The following is a 15427-nucleotide window of genomic DNA, read 5'->3' as shown; positions in this document are numbered from 1 at the left end:
AGCTAATGAGTCAAGGACAGGAGCATGAGATCTGGCAGAAAATGTGATTTCTGGGTACCCCTTTAGTCAATCTTTTCCATCAAGCATGTTTGTATGTTTTTTTAAATATTGATATTCACCATATTGCCAAATTCACCTTGAGGAATGCCTTTTTAATGTACATAAAATGCATCTGTTGGAAAGCGGGTTATTGGTATGGGTACGTATGAACCTACCAATAGTAATAGGGCCACCAACATGGTATAGGGTCTCAGTAAATTAGCCCCTTGCTCAACCCTTGGTAGCGGACAATGAGAAGTCAGGTCTAATTTAGGAGACAGGAGTGAAAAACATTTTAAAGCAACAATATATAAAATAAGTAAGGCCCAACAAAAAATAAAAATCCCAAAACAATTTATAAAAATGGAAAATACTTTTATGAACAAATAGACACCAACATGACAATAATCCAATATAGGGAACAGGAGATAGGAATTTTTCAAGATTAACCACTTTATAGTGCTTGGAAACATATAGGGGCTTATTACGATGTTGGTTGGAAAGGCTCAGAACGGCAGTCGAATTCGCTGAAACCGTGTCGAATCCTATGTTTCCGACTAGGTCGGAATCATTTCCGACCGACCGATTACGATGTACTCGGTCGGAAAGCAAACCGCTGGGTCAATTTGAACTGATTCTGACCGGCATTCAGATTATCCGAGTCAGTCGAAGCAGAATTGTAGAGCTCTACGGACCGCGTTTCCGACCGACGTATTAAGATGTCGCATTTTGATAGCCTTTCCAAATCAGTCTGTCCGACACGGAACAGCTGTCAGAAACTGACTTTGGGGGCATGTAGCAGGCCCCCCTTCACTCTGAGGCATCCGGTTGGGGCCCTTGCGGGTACCCATGGGACCCCCCCTTTAAAACCATGCACAGTGTGGCAGGCACCATGGGGTGACTGCAACAGGGTGCAAGGTTTTCTTCAACCACCCTATTTTTCCAATGGGAGCATGTGTTGTCGTTAGAAACAGAGGCTCTCAATGAAGTCAATGGGAGACTTTCCGAACAGTGCTAGGAAACATCGTGATCGGTCAGTTGGACTCACCGAACGCGAGTCTTTCGGAATCGATTCTGACAAGGAGTTGGTTGGATTGCTTTCTGACCGACAGCGTAATGAGGCCCATCATATCACTCTGGGGCATCTAGTCATGCTTGACCTTGACAAAGTCAAAGTTTGAGGCTAACCGTGATGAAGCCCTGGTTTTACCTTCACACTTAGAAAGCTTTCTGGAGCTTTTTCTTCCGATATCGCTCGACCCTCCACAGCAGGCCAGATTCGAGAAGAGGGTTCACCGGCTTGACGTTCAGCAAGGCCCCGGTCAAATCCTGGTAGTCTGGAGCTTTCAGTGAGGTGAACCTGAAATCCTGGTCTAGTCCGGTTTAAGGTAGTCGGCTCAACTCTCGACGTCTGATCGGTCACCTAATGAAGTTCTTTCACAAAAGTTCTCCAAAGATCTCCAAACTTCAGGAGGTGCTTCCAGAATGTCTCCTTGTAGGTTCAAAGTTAACAAATCGCCAGTCCAAAGGTCTGGAATCTCCAAGATGGTATCTGGGATTTCTGGACAACAATTCCCACAGTGCCCCTGGCCAAATCATTAAAAGTCTACTGGACACACTCCTGGATGGTAACTCTTGGTGGAGATGATGCTGGTTGCTCTGTTAACCTGTAGCTTGCATGGAGTCCACTCCTTAGTCCTTCTTGAAGCAAAGCACAGTCCCCGGGTTGAATTACCAAATTGTGCAGAAGGTACAGTCATTCCGAGTGAAGGCCCTTGGCTGCAAATCCAGATTCCAGCAAGGCAATCCTTTTCCTTGTAGTTTCAGGCAGCAGATCTGAGGCACTATACAGCTCTAACCGATTTATTCAGGGTTCTGGGGCAACAAGAAGGAGGCACCTTCATCCAATGAGATGCTGGGTGCCATCCAAAGGCATGCCAACTTCCTGCAAAGTGTGGCATCTTCTTGTCATACACAAAGCAATGCACTTCCAAAATCCAACATGAATGATTTCTCTCCAGAGGAGTAAGAGTTAGCTAAGCCAATCCAGAGTGTGACTCATTTCCATTACCTAGCTTCCCCCTGACTTCTGTAGATTCCAGTCCTAAACCTGCCATCTGGCTCAGGCACATGACGTAGGGGTAGGTACACCTGGCATGCCTTACTGATCTGCTCTCTCTTTGAGCTCAGTTTGATTTACCCAGCACCCTCTACTTCAGAGCTCTCTTTATCAGCTAACCTCTGCTCAGGCCAGGCCGCTTATCACAAAATCAAAGAAGCCCGGCTAAGCCTGTTAAGGCTGACCAATCAGCAGAGCCCACTAGAAGGCTGGATTTTGGCTTCCATAACTTCTCTTCTGTACTAATTATGATATATTCACCAGTGGCAAGTTGTTGACTTTATCAGTACTGTTTTTAAGTCCTTGAATGATGTTTCATTCCTTTCCAAGTAATAGTTATACCTAAATAAAATATTACAATGTTAGCCTATGGAGTGAAGCATCTACAATGGGGAAAAGTGAAATGGGTAGTTTGTTACTAACCAGGGCACATAAAACATCTGTTATATGGTCCCTGCTTGTACACTCAGGGGAGACCTTAGGGGTGCCTAATATGCAAAAATAAGGTAGATTAACACTTTTAAAGTGCCCATACTTTTAAAGGCAGTCTGCAAAGCCAGGCAACCTTTAAAATGACAGCAGGTACTCAGCAGTGCACACATGCAAGTGCAGGAAATCTGCGGGGCCTCTAAACTTCCATGCCCTTTTATATGCAAGGGACTTATAGGTAGTTTGAACTCCCTAGGCCATAATAGGGACTTACAGGATCTGTAAATTCCAAATGTGAGAATTTACTTTTAAAAGCAGGCTGCAAGGCAGGACTGCCTTTAAAAGGACAGCACACAGCAGCGCACACTGCAAGTACAGGAAATCTGCTGGGCCTCTAAACCTCTATGCCCCATTATAAACTAGGGACTTCTAGGTAGATTTCACCCCATGGCCATATTATCTACTAGGGACGTATAGGGTCTTTTATTGCCAATTGTAAGTGTACCCTATTACATGTACTTTTTAAAACACAGTCCTTGGCCCGGTTAGCAGAGCCCAGGGTACAGTCAGAGTCAGTTACCACCAGTATCATTCACCTAAAAATGAATGTATGTCATTACATCGCATAGTAATACCACACATGCCATTACAACGCGGGTATTACTACGCGATGTCAATGGCATCGCATGCCATTACATCGCAAACTATTACCACAAATATGCCTTTACCACGCATGCCATTACAACGCAAAGGCATGTGTGGTAAAGCTATATTCGTGGTTAGTTTGGAAGGTAAGTGACAACCCTACCCCTACACAACCCTTCCCCGCCCCAGTCCTCTCCCTACAATTACATTACACTACACGACCCCCTAACACTACACAAACACTACCCTAAACCGTAAAACACTACACAAGCACTACTACTCTACCCTAAACCCTAAAAAACTACACTATCCTTTACCCTTAAAATACTACACAAACAATACACTACCCTAAACCCTAAAACACTACACTACCCTAAACCTTACAACACCACACTACACAAACACTACACTACCCTAAACCACTACACTACGCAAACACTACTACTCTACCCTAAACCCTAAAAAACGACAATAGCCTAAACCCAAAAAAACACTACACTACACAAACACTACTACACCACCCTAAACCCTGAAACACTAAATCACTACACTACACAAACTCTACAACACTACCCTAAACCCTAATACACTACATTACACTACTTTTACACTACCTTAAACCCAAACAATTAACTCCCACCCCAAGCGCAAACCCCCTTACCTCTCTCCTCTCCAGCGTCACCGTGGGATCCTGCTTCCTCCTTCCTGCTTGCTTCACGTCGTTGTGAGGAAACAGCCTGAGTTTCCTCACAACGACTTGGATAGCCGCCACATTACATCGCATGCGTTGTAAAAGCGCATGCGATGTAATGGTATGCGTGGTTTTACCACGCGTTGTAACATCGCATGCGTTGTAACGCATGCGATGTAATAGCAACGCGTGGTAAAACCCGCGATGTAATGGCTGTTCCCCCCTAAAAATGGGGGTGAACAGGGCAAGAAGATGACTTTCTAACAGTATTCATATGCCTCTTCTTTATATAGATCTTGTGAATTATTTCTCCTTTCTCACTTCGTCCTTCCTCTCCTCAATTCAACTTCACGGTCTACTTTCTACTGACTCTCACTATTCCATGAACTTTTTTCCTTTTGTGATGAAAAGTTGCTTCTAACTCCCGTCCACCACTCCTTTTTCTAATGCATTCTCTCTCCAACCTCTCCTTTTCATTGCTTAATTTTGATTGGTTCTTCCTTCCCCTTTTATATTGTCCTTTCTCGATTTTGTTATATTATATGAGGGAGCGGCGAACCACCATAATTAACCCAGCTTCTTTTTACTGGATTTCCCACTTACCCTCTCTAATCTTTATTGCTTTTATTTAATTTCCTTACTTCAATTTCTAACCAACCTGCCTGCTTCAACACCCTGCTCCCCCCACATTACTTTTACCCCTCCTCTTCACTTTTACACCTCTGTGTTCCTCATCCTTAGGTTCTCCTACGTCTACTCCTTTCTTGGGTCATGAAAGTCTGTAGTTCTCTCAATGCTTTCCACATTCTTTTTTTATTAATTAAACGCTCAATTTATAATATTTAAGGACATTTAAGATATGCACGTTTTTGTTTTGTTCTTCCGGACCTGGGATTCATTACAGGGTTGGGGTTTTTAGTTTCATGAGATTTTAGACAGTATATGATCAACTTGGTAGTTCACTGAGTTGAAGCGTATGCAAACTGTTTTGTTCATATGATGCCTCTCAAACTTGTTTATTCCCTAAGATGAGGCAATGACAAGTGCACTGGGATGCACATCATGTGAAAATCTACCATACTGCGGCTCATGTTCTGAACAGCACGGCTTTGCTAAGTGCACTGCTTTTCTTCATATTCAGTGTCAAAAACATGTCTTAATGGTCCAGATAGTATGATAGTCATGTTACCAGATTCGCCTGAATTATGGACAACTTGCCATTTAAGGACCTGGCCAGTGGGTTTATGGTATAAACCATAAGCAAACAATTTGATCAAAATCGATTGCGACAACAGATAATTGAAGAACCATGTCTAGTCTTCGCTTCCTATTCCAGAATGTTTTGCAGCTTTATCATAGGTCTCTTTTCCCTCAGCCACTATACATCTCCCTCATTAAAATAGCTGATATTAGGTGAAGGCATGTAGGAGCATTACATGCAAAGATGTAAAAATTAATGATGGGATTCAACAGGTGCAGGCATGATTGTGTTAAAGTTCTGAAATCGAAATATTTGACTGGGGTTTGAGAACTTTAGTGCATCTAAAGAACAAAGTATTCAGCACTAGCAACGTGTTCTCATAATGACCTGAAAACTAAAGTAAATCCAAGCGGAATCCTAGAAACTATATTTTGCAATATTACGCATGTGTATTTTGTTTATTTATTTATTGCTGGAAAACAAACAGTTTGACCGGAGATGATATACATGGCAACAGTAACTCATAAGTAGCTATCATTTAGGATAGCTCTATAGAGAGATGTTTATGCAATTTATCATCCATGATCCAATATTGGATGGTAAACATATACATACCGGTATCATAAATTACTTTTACTATCACTGGAAAGACAAAATGTCTAAAATTGTTCATCTAGTAATATGATTAGGTCAAGTAAGAGTAAGGTTGTGTGTGATATCCTACCCAGAACTGATGTCATCTCTTTTCCAATGAATTTTGCTGATTATGAGTTAATTGAGTGATTTCTAAAGAGCATGTCTACTCTGAAAAGTGTCCAGGAGCTTAAAGGTCAATAAGTCAGAATAATTAGGAAAGAACTCATTAGCGAGTGAAAAGCCAAGTCTTGAGTTGCTTTCTAAACAATTGTTTATTGTTTACTTGGCGTAGTTCCACAGGCAATTTGTTCCAAGTTTGAGTGCCCAGGAGGGAAAATGATCTGCCTCCAGATCTAGCTCGTTGTACCCTTGGAACTTTGGCCAGAAGTGCGCAGAGATCTAGAGGGAGAGTAGAATTGGATTCTAGAACACAGATAATCTTGGACAGGATAGTGTAGCACTCCATGCATAATGGTCAAGGACCTCAAAAAGGTCCTATTTCTGACAGAAAACCTAAGCAAATTATTCAAGGGAGAAGTGATAGAGGCTTGCTTGGGCAGATGCAAGGCCAGGAGAGCAGCAGTGTTCTGAACAATTTGTAGTTTCTGCAGTAGATATTGTGGGAGTCCAGCATAAAAGGCAATAGCATTTTCCAGTAGAGACATCACCACAGCCAGAAGAACCGTGATCCTAACAGGCAAGGAGAGGATTCACAGACATTTTTTGGCCGTGCGCAGCAGAGCAAAGCGTGTACTAACATGATAAGGCTGATAAACATTTATAACAGACTTGATTAGGAGTCAGGCAGAGCCAAATTTCATAATATTTCATGTGTTAATTGCACTTCGTTTGATTACAAATCATTCGGCATGCAGAGAAATCGCATGAGGAAATACAGATCAATAAAATCGCATATGAGTACTTCACTTGCGGAAAAAAAATGTTTAAAATAGCCAGATTATTCACCTGCAGAAACACACCCACAATTACCGAGAGGCAAAATAAAATGCAAAAAATAGAAAACAGCCATATTGAGGTGAGTGGTAAAAATTTCCATTTGAGGAATTAGCACACAAATACTCCTTCTGTCCTGAGCGTGTGCAAAAAGTAAAAAAAAAAAAAAAATCAAGTTCAGGCACAATCATTACTCAGATGCAACCAAAAGTGAAACATATTACATCGGAGAAAAAAAAAACCACAGACATAACCCCACATCAGAGAGCAACTGGCCACCGGTAACTCCAAATAGCAAAATGTTCTGAACCCAGCCCATGAATAACCTCACTTGTCATCTGCTGCCTGACCATGAAGCATGCACATGTAGTGGAGTACTTCAACCAGCATGGGATTTAACTCATCAAGGGGCAGGACAAACTATGGGTGGAACAGGAGGGGGCATAAAATAGTTCTGACATGCCTAGACCCCCTGAATATGACTCCAACCTATCCGTTGAAGACATACAGACTGTGCATGGGGAGTATTTCTCACCACCATTTTCCCCACTGACTCACACACTATCAGTGCAGCAAAGGCAAAATTCAATGGCATTGGGATGGTCTCAAATGTATTAGTAGCCATAGACTACACCCACTTATACATTGTACCACGAAGGGGGAGTGACCAAATCTACTGGAATCTGAAACAGTTTAAGGATAGTGTGTGATGTTGACCTTTTGTTCACCCACTGCTGTGCATGATTCCAGGGAGCAACCTACAACTCCATAATCCTTTAGAAAAACAGGATTCCTTCTACCATGGGGACCTACTGATGGAGAAGTGCACAGCTACTGCTTGAGTACATTCATTTCTAACTACCCCTGACAAACCCCAAAAGTACATTCAATAGTATCATGCACAACCTAATCCGCCTATACAGAAACGTGGCGCCTGGAGGTGGGTTAGCCTTCATTTATCGTAACACAATCTCAGTCAGTCAAGCAAGCAGACTCCATCGCTCTATCCTCCTGCAAATATCTCTGTATCAATATCTCTGATGATAAGCGCCTCGCCAGCAAGCTTCATTTATTCTTCCACCCCCCGAGTGATAATCGGTCTTTCATCAACGAGTTAATGTCATTTCATCCAACGTCAACTCACAAGTACCACAAATTTTCCTGGGTGACTTTAATCTCCACTGGAACAATGCAAACGATCATGGTGTAGGATGTCTTGAAGCGTTTCTGGCAGACCAAGAATTATCTGCACGATACTATTAAGCCTAAAGAATGTTATCACCTTCATACAGGTATTTGAAAAGTACAATGACAATGCATTATTGATGTTGTAATACTATTCAGAATTGATCTAACAAAATCACATTTTCAAACACAACATGAACAGGCTACATTTGAAAATGTGGAATTGTTTGTCCTAACAATATGTTCTCTCCTTTAGGGTGTTGTTGTATATTTACTCCGACCTTGGCTAGTGATCCATTCCATGACCCCAAAACAACAGCAGAAAGGTCTATAATCATGTGAAGAGTAGCACACAAAATACTATATGGCATGCTTATGGACATTATATGGCAGGGTTCAGGTGCCTATATCGATGAAGAAGTTAATTTCCCTATGCACATGAAACGTTGTGCAACACCACTCGCCTATGCTGCATGCACCAAAACACCTGTGTGAGGTTACGTGCTCATGTCAGTGGAAGATGATGATGCAAACACCCAGAAGATGATCATGAACATACAGAGTCATATATAGGAGAATGACAAACAGCAGCATGATGCCAATGCCATTGAATCAGAGGCTGACTATACAAAAATATTTTTAGACCACTTGAACACTTGTTTAAAGTTCCATAAAATAGCAACTTCACACAATATCAGTGAACAGTGAGTTTCATTGCAGTGAATGTGTTCCACCAAAAACAGAGCTCTCAATTCCCCCACCCACCAAATACCTCTCCACAACAAACCTATCCTAATACACTTTACTAAATACCATAGTCCATCCTGCCACCCAACAATTCTCCAACTTATGCCCTATAACTATGACCACTCCTCACCCACACTACCCACTTAATTCCCTCAAATAGCTACTCCCTGGCAGCTACATAGCACCCTCTATACCTACCCAATTAAACTACTAACCCACATGTACTAGCCATCTGCTGAATTGCAAACTGTCATATGTACAATGATTTTTGAATTTTCTCATAGTGTACTCTTTTTGATTGTGCATGGGTTAAGAATGTTTTGCAGTACGAGCAGACCTCCTCCAAGACCTGATGGAGTGGCATTTTGAGAAGATGTGGAAGGTTGAGGAAATGGCAGTTGCAACTGTTGTCAGCAGCATGTGTCCATGTATTGGGCAACTGTTGGTGGTACTGTGTCTGTTTTATGCATGGATGTGTACCTCCAGTGACAAAATGCTTATCTGCAACCATGCATATAAAATAATGTATAGCATGTGTCATGCAGCAAATGGCCCATCTGCTTTCCCTGTTCTCTGCAAGGTCACCCGCACTTTGCCTTTGGACACACCTCATGTTCATGCTGCAATTGAACCCGATGGCATGTGGCAGATCAGTGCTCCTGTAGCTTGACCCTCACTCCTGACTGATACTGTCACACACACAGACTGCAGATGATTACACTCCATCACAATAGCTTCTCTGGTGTCAAACAAGTTTGTTTGCAGTGTACCTTGACCTGCCACTGTGGCATCAATCCTTCAGGACATCTGATCCAATATCTGGGCAAAAGTGGTGGTGGGCACAAGGGGACCTATTTTAGCTGCCACTGGCTGTTCCACAGCCTCTTCTAGTCCTAGCCAGTCTGTGTTTTCTCCCTTATCTGATAGTAGCATATCCTCTTCCTTCTCCTCCTTCCCACATCATGCCTAGCCATATCTCTGTCACTTTGTGGAATCCATGCTGCCACAATGGAAACATTGATGCACCGGTCAGAGCTTGAACATTAGTGAAAAGCCTCAATGGAGGCTGTCTGGGAGTGAATTTGATAGTTGATGTGGAAGTGGCAGATTGAGTGCTGCTCGCTGCAGATCTGGAGCGGACAGTGGCATTACTACTAGATGAGTGCTCATTGCCACTGTCTGGGTGCTGTGGATCCATTAGTGGCACTGATTTGATGGGAAGACTTGCTCATGATGGTGATGGTGCATTGCTTGTACAGTGCCCTCCTAAAAAACATTGGTACTAGATTGTTTAATAACCTGACAATCCCATTTCAGGACAAGCACCAACGCTGCCATAAAGCCTACCCTTTTTAGGTCTCGCCTACGCACCGCGCATGCGTTGCATAGGAGGGCCTTTAGCCATTGCTTTGCTCATTTTCAAGCACACTATGCTTATGGCAGCATCCACCTAGCGGGAGGGAGCAGCGGTGCGCATGCTAATTGGCTGTTGCTAGCTCCCGCAAGGCGGATGGGTCCACAAGCACGAGTGTGCTTGAAAACAGCTGCATTAGTCATTCCCTCGTGCATGGCTCTCTCTCCTGAAACCAGCTGCTGTTACACTTTTAGCTGTGAGCTCTTTCCTCATCTGTGCACTTTATAAAGTAAAGCTGTACTGCGCGCATTGGAGGCCTGCTTACTTTACAAAAATGAAACTATACATAGGAGATCACATCCCTACCGACCTCCCACACGTAAAGGTGTAAAGTACACACCACCCTGCTTACTTTATGAAGTAAAGCTGAACTGCGCGCATCGGAGCCCTGCTTCCTTTATGAAGTAAAGCTGTACTGCGCGCATCGGAGCCCTGCTTACTTTATAAAGTACAACTCCAGACTGAAATGCATAATTTACCCAAGTAAAATGCAATATACGCACCCCTTGCTTCAAATCTGTAATGCACTCCTCATGGCCTTGCCTCCTTTCTGAAAGTAAAACTGTAATGTACGTGTCACACCCCTGCTTACCGCACACAAGTAAACCATGCTGAACACACCCTGCCCTGCGTACTCGGCAACAGTGAAACTGTAGCGTTCACCCCCTGCAGTGAAAGAGAAAAGCTGTGTACGCCCCCTGCTCGCATCCTGCCCGGCTTCCTGTACGGGAATAACCCTGTAATGCACCCGCCTCACCCGTGCTTCCTCCATGGAAGTAAGCCCATCCGCCCTGCCTCCCTTACACATTCTTGGCTGCGGCTCCCAAGATCCTTTGTGCGATTCAAGAGATGCGCTTTGAGTAAACAGAACAGCTGCAAAACAACATGTCTAACTTTAAAGTGCTTTGTGGGGAAAGTGAAATGGAATATAAAACCGCTGAATAAACATAAAAAGCGAACGGGAATTATGCGTCAGAATCCGAGCCCGTTCGGATCGGGAGGGTAGGGTCGGACACTTGGATCCTCACCAGTTGTGAACGCAAACGGACAGTTAAAACGAAAAGACATAAGTGTCAGAGGAGCGTCCGCACCCCTGACCTCTGAAGGATTCTAGGAGCTACAGTCTTCGCAATGTGTGAGTGCAGCACTTCGGTTACACATCCCTCCATCCCTCTAGTGCTACAACATGGCCCTTTCTTGCTTTCTTCGATCTATATTTTTGGCAGCTGCAAGGAATCTACATATCAGCAGCACACAGACGCGGCGAGTGAGCGTCGTTTGTTCATTTTTTTATTTTTATACAGCTGAGTGTGTGTTGTGTTTCTCTTCTCCTATCCCTGTAGTACAGAACACACGGGCATGCTGCACAACTACTTCTATAAAGCTATACAGCGCGTGGACACAACACACCAACACACACATACAAGGGTGTGCATGTGTTTTGGCGGGATTTGTACCCGTGCCCTTCGGCTGAGTGACATGCAAAACTCAGAGGATGATACAGTATAGAAAATCGCAAACACGTGTTATTGTATGTTAACATGTAATTACAAAGCGCAGCAGCTTCTTGGCATTGTAGACACAGAAGCAACAGACACGAGTACAGAGAGTGGGTATGCACTCTGACAGATATGAAAGGGCACACAGACCAGGCGTGGGGACGGCAGCCGCAGAGACCCATGGTGCCGCGGGCTGGACGCAGAACGGGAAGAGACGGAGCTCGCAGTGTGCACTGAACACACACAGCCAGGTACAGAACAAGGGCAGAAAACCCTACACACAAATACAACTAAGAAACCAAAAACAGGGCGAGAAGCGGTCGGCGGAGCTCCGCTCTATGAAAGAACCAGAAACCTGAAGCGTGGCCGTCCCGCCTTTACTAGCGAGGGTTACACATCACTGCTGCGGGCTTTACTGAAACACGTAAACAAGCACAGGCACCGCACATGAAATGAGGTGTATATAACCCCTTTACTAGCGGGGTTTACACATCACTGCTGCGGGCTTTACTGAAACACGTGAACAAGCACTGGCACCGCTCATGAAATGGGGTGTATATAACCCCTTTACTAGCGGGGTTTACACATCACTGCTGCGGGCTTTACTGAAACACGTAAACAAGCACTGGCACCGCTCATGAAATGAAGTGTGAACACAGCTCGCATTTCACACACCAATCCTCTCCAAGGGATGGCACTCCTTTTAGGACACCAGATCGTAGTAGGGCGTCTCCCCTACTTCCTGAGGATGGAAACTTTATGACGTGCTGTCACACCAGCGTTTCCCCTTCTCTCTGTCGTGACTATCAAGTTACACCGCTCCTTGCAGTGCGCCGGGGATATTTAAATGTGGTCGTGGTTAAAGTCAGAAAAGGAAACGCGACGCGGGTCTGTCCAGAGGTAACAGGTCACAGTTTCCATCCCGAGGAGATTGAGCTCAGCATTTAAGCCTTCCCAATGGATAAAAGGAGTGCCACATACTTTTTCTGTACCAACATTTGATTCAAGCGTCTGTTCAGTGTGCGGTGTGTGCTTGTAGTTTGATGCCAAATGGGCTGCTTGGCAGTGCCCCGGTGCCAGCCAGTCTGTGTGACAACCCAGGGTATTAACAGGGTCGGATTTGGATTGTAATTAGGCCTGGGCAGTCGCAAAAAGTGGGCCACATTCGCAGGTCATCCCATTTCAGAAAACATCATTTTCTTAGTCTCATTGCACTCTGTTTTAGAGAAATGTTTAAAAACCTAAGCATTTTAAAACCTATGGAATCAGTAAGACTGGTGAAAACTAGAAGCACTGCATTTGGCCAGGTGAGCGAGGTGAAATAAAATGGCCCAAGGGCCACAATACCAGATCTGGCTAGAGTTGCCACGTGACTGTTTTTTTACCCACATGACCTGTATTTTAATATCCTGACCAGTGCAATAATGCAGAACAGTCTCAATTGTTTTCCTCTGATCAGTATGTAAACTGTCAACATAAGTTGAAAGCACTTTAAAATATGTTCTAAAGCTGCTTTGCACAACCGTGACTAATAGTTATACTAAAAAAAGACAGAAAAGCCAAGTTCATGTTAAAAATGAATATGGATTTTTTATATAAATGCAATGCAATAGGTCTCGCATTTAACAAGTTTGAGCTATTGACATTGTAAATGGCAATGCCTTTCATTTTTGTTTTTCGTTTTTAAAACATAAATAAAAGGCATTGTCATTTAGAATGCCAATAGCTTAAACTCGCGTACATGCGACACCTATTGCATTGCAAATGCTTGTTGCTATATGTGATCAATGTGGGATCCAGCTATTACAAACTTGCTATCATATGCTCATAAGTTTTCTGTAGTCACCCAGAAGCACGCACTGTCTTCCATATTTGCTATGGATGATGTCTTGTCAGATATTACTTTGTTTCCACATAGCCCCATTCCTCATACTATTTACTACCATGTATATGTCACATAACATATACACCTCAGCATGTTTAGAGAGTGGTGTCTATCTTTAATTGGATCCTCGACTCCTCTCACTTCGCCCTCACTTTCTAATGCTTCAATGCTAGTTTAGCAAATAATGTTCCAGACCTGCTTCTCCCGGGGAGTCAACTTAAGCTCTGGTGTAGCACCTCCCCCAGTAGCAAGGCTCCCAAGCCTTTGTTTGCCAAGAAGGTCCTGTTTATAGCTTTCTAGGTCTTGAAACCTTTTCTTGCAAACTTAAACTGTTGGGGTAGGCACAAACTGAATTCACCCTTTTAGTTATTTGCTGCCAGGTTTTGGCTCTGGTGTTGTCACTGGTCTTAGGCACTAAATGGCCCATCAGTTGAGGTCTTCTCTGACAGCCCCATCTGCAGAAACCTACAATTCAGGTTTGCTAAATGTGCACTTCCTACGCTGTTCAGGACCATGCTGGAAACCTGGCAGCTCTGACGGTATGGATGGAGTTTTGTTTTGGTGAGTTTTAGTAGATTGTGAATCCACTAAATGGTTGGTAAGTGGGGTTGAGATTGAAGGTGGCCATCAGAAATTATATTTTGGCTAAGCTGGTTGATCAAATGTCATAAGGATACTATCTGCACTAGCATTGCGAGTGGCACCAAGAAGTTACATATTTGCAGTTCTTTTATGTTATTTTATGTCAATGCTGGGTTTCTACGTATGCTTGTTTTATCTGGTCAGTAATACAAGATGGCAAAACTGATTTTGCGAGGGAAAAAACAGACTCCGAAAAATTGCTTCTATTATTTTTAATTTCACAGTTTCCAGTAAATAACCGTAATCAGAGGGACTTATCGCCTCATTCCCAATCATGGCCACCATCTAGACAATATTGTCATGAATTAGTGTTTCCTAACCATTATACTGTCTTGCATTAAACAATTTTATGTTTGTTTGGTAAATTCTTAGTGAAATACAGCATATGCTATTTCTCTGGATCCTTTGACAAAAATGGATCACAACAAACGTTACCAAATAGCTCTTGGTGAACGTCATAAATATTGCTTGTAATTTGACAGTTCTATTATCAACTGCTGCAACTCTGTGTAGAAGAAATGACATGCTGTTATTAAATCACCCTGGGTGATTGAGTGATAGTGCAAACAAAAGGATCCAGAGTCTCTTTCCATATGCAGAAAAAGCCAGTTGGCATCTGTAGTCATTTGGATTTCCAAAGTGGACATGTATTGTACTTTTAGTTTTGTGGGCGCCACTGAGCAAATACAGTTATCATATTAAAAATATTAAATGAAGATGATGCTTGCAGTGCATGGAGTTTCATTCCCATATTTTGAGGACAGCATATTTCCATGGCAAAAGCATCACCTAGTACTTTTGGGTATTGAATTAGAATGGTACAAATGCAATCCATTGATGAGCGCATTAGAGTCCATTTCACAATGGATGTCCAATGACTTCAAGAAAGTCTCCTACTGTTGAGATTTAAATTGTACTCCATTGCCATCAGTTTTTTCGGAGCTTCTCACAACAAAATAACAATCCCTGAGACACAATCAACTTTCCTGTGGTAGTTCTCTTTCATGAACTTGCAAGACAACCCCTTAGAGTGATAGTCCACGACCACAAAATCTTTTCCTGACTGCTTCCAGGGAAACTTGGGAAACTCTACGAGACACAAAGGTGTTTTGTGATTTCACAGTGATTTATTAGAATCTCTGCAAGTGGCACACACAGCCACAAACATGTCCACATCTGTGTGCATGCTGGGCCACCGGTAGTACAACAACGTCAATTTCTCTAACCACGAGGCCCTAGAGAGGTGATGGTGCCGGTGAGGGGTCCAAAGTCACTGGAGCTGCTGCAAGACTGAGGAGTGGCCATACTTAACCCCCAATCTCCCTAACCTATGTCGCCTGG

At 43.2% G+C, this 15427-nt stretch overlaps 1 protein-coding gene across 2 annotated transcripts in view; it reads right to left on the bottom strand.

Annotated features, from left to right (window-relative positions):
* Nucleotides 1-15427, bottom strand: part of RTN4R (reticulon 4 receptor) — a 767021-nt gene that overhangs the window by 466967 nt on the left and 284627 nt on the right. The gene's annotated exons all lie outside the window — the stretch shown is intronic.

This window comes from Triturus cristatus, chromosome 11 (genome assembly GCF_964204655.1).
Source record: "Triturus cristatus chromosome 11, aTriCri1.1, whole genome shotgun sequence".
In the NCBI taxonomy this organism is placed as follows: Eukaryota; Metazoa; Chordata; class Amphibia; order Caudata; family Salamandridae; genus Triturus; species Triturus cristatus.
Note: the sequence above shows the minus strand (reverse complement) of the source record. Positions and strands in the feature narration are given on the sequence as shown.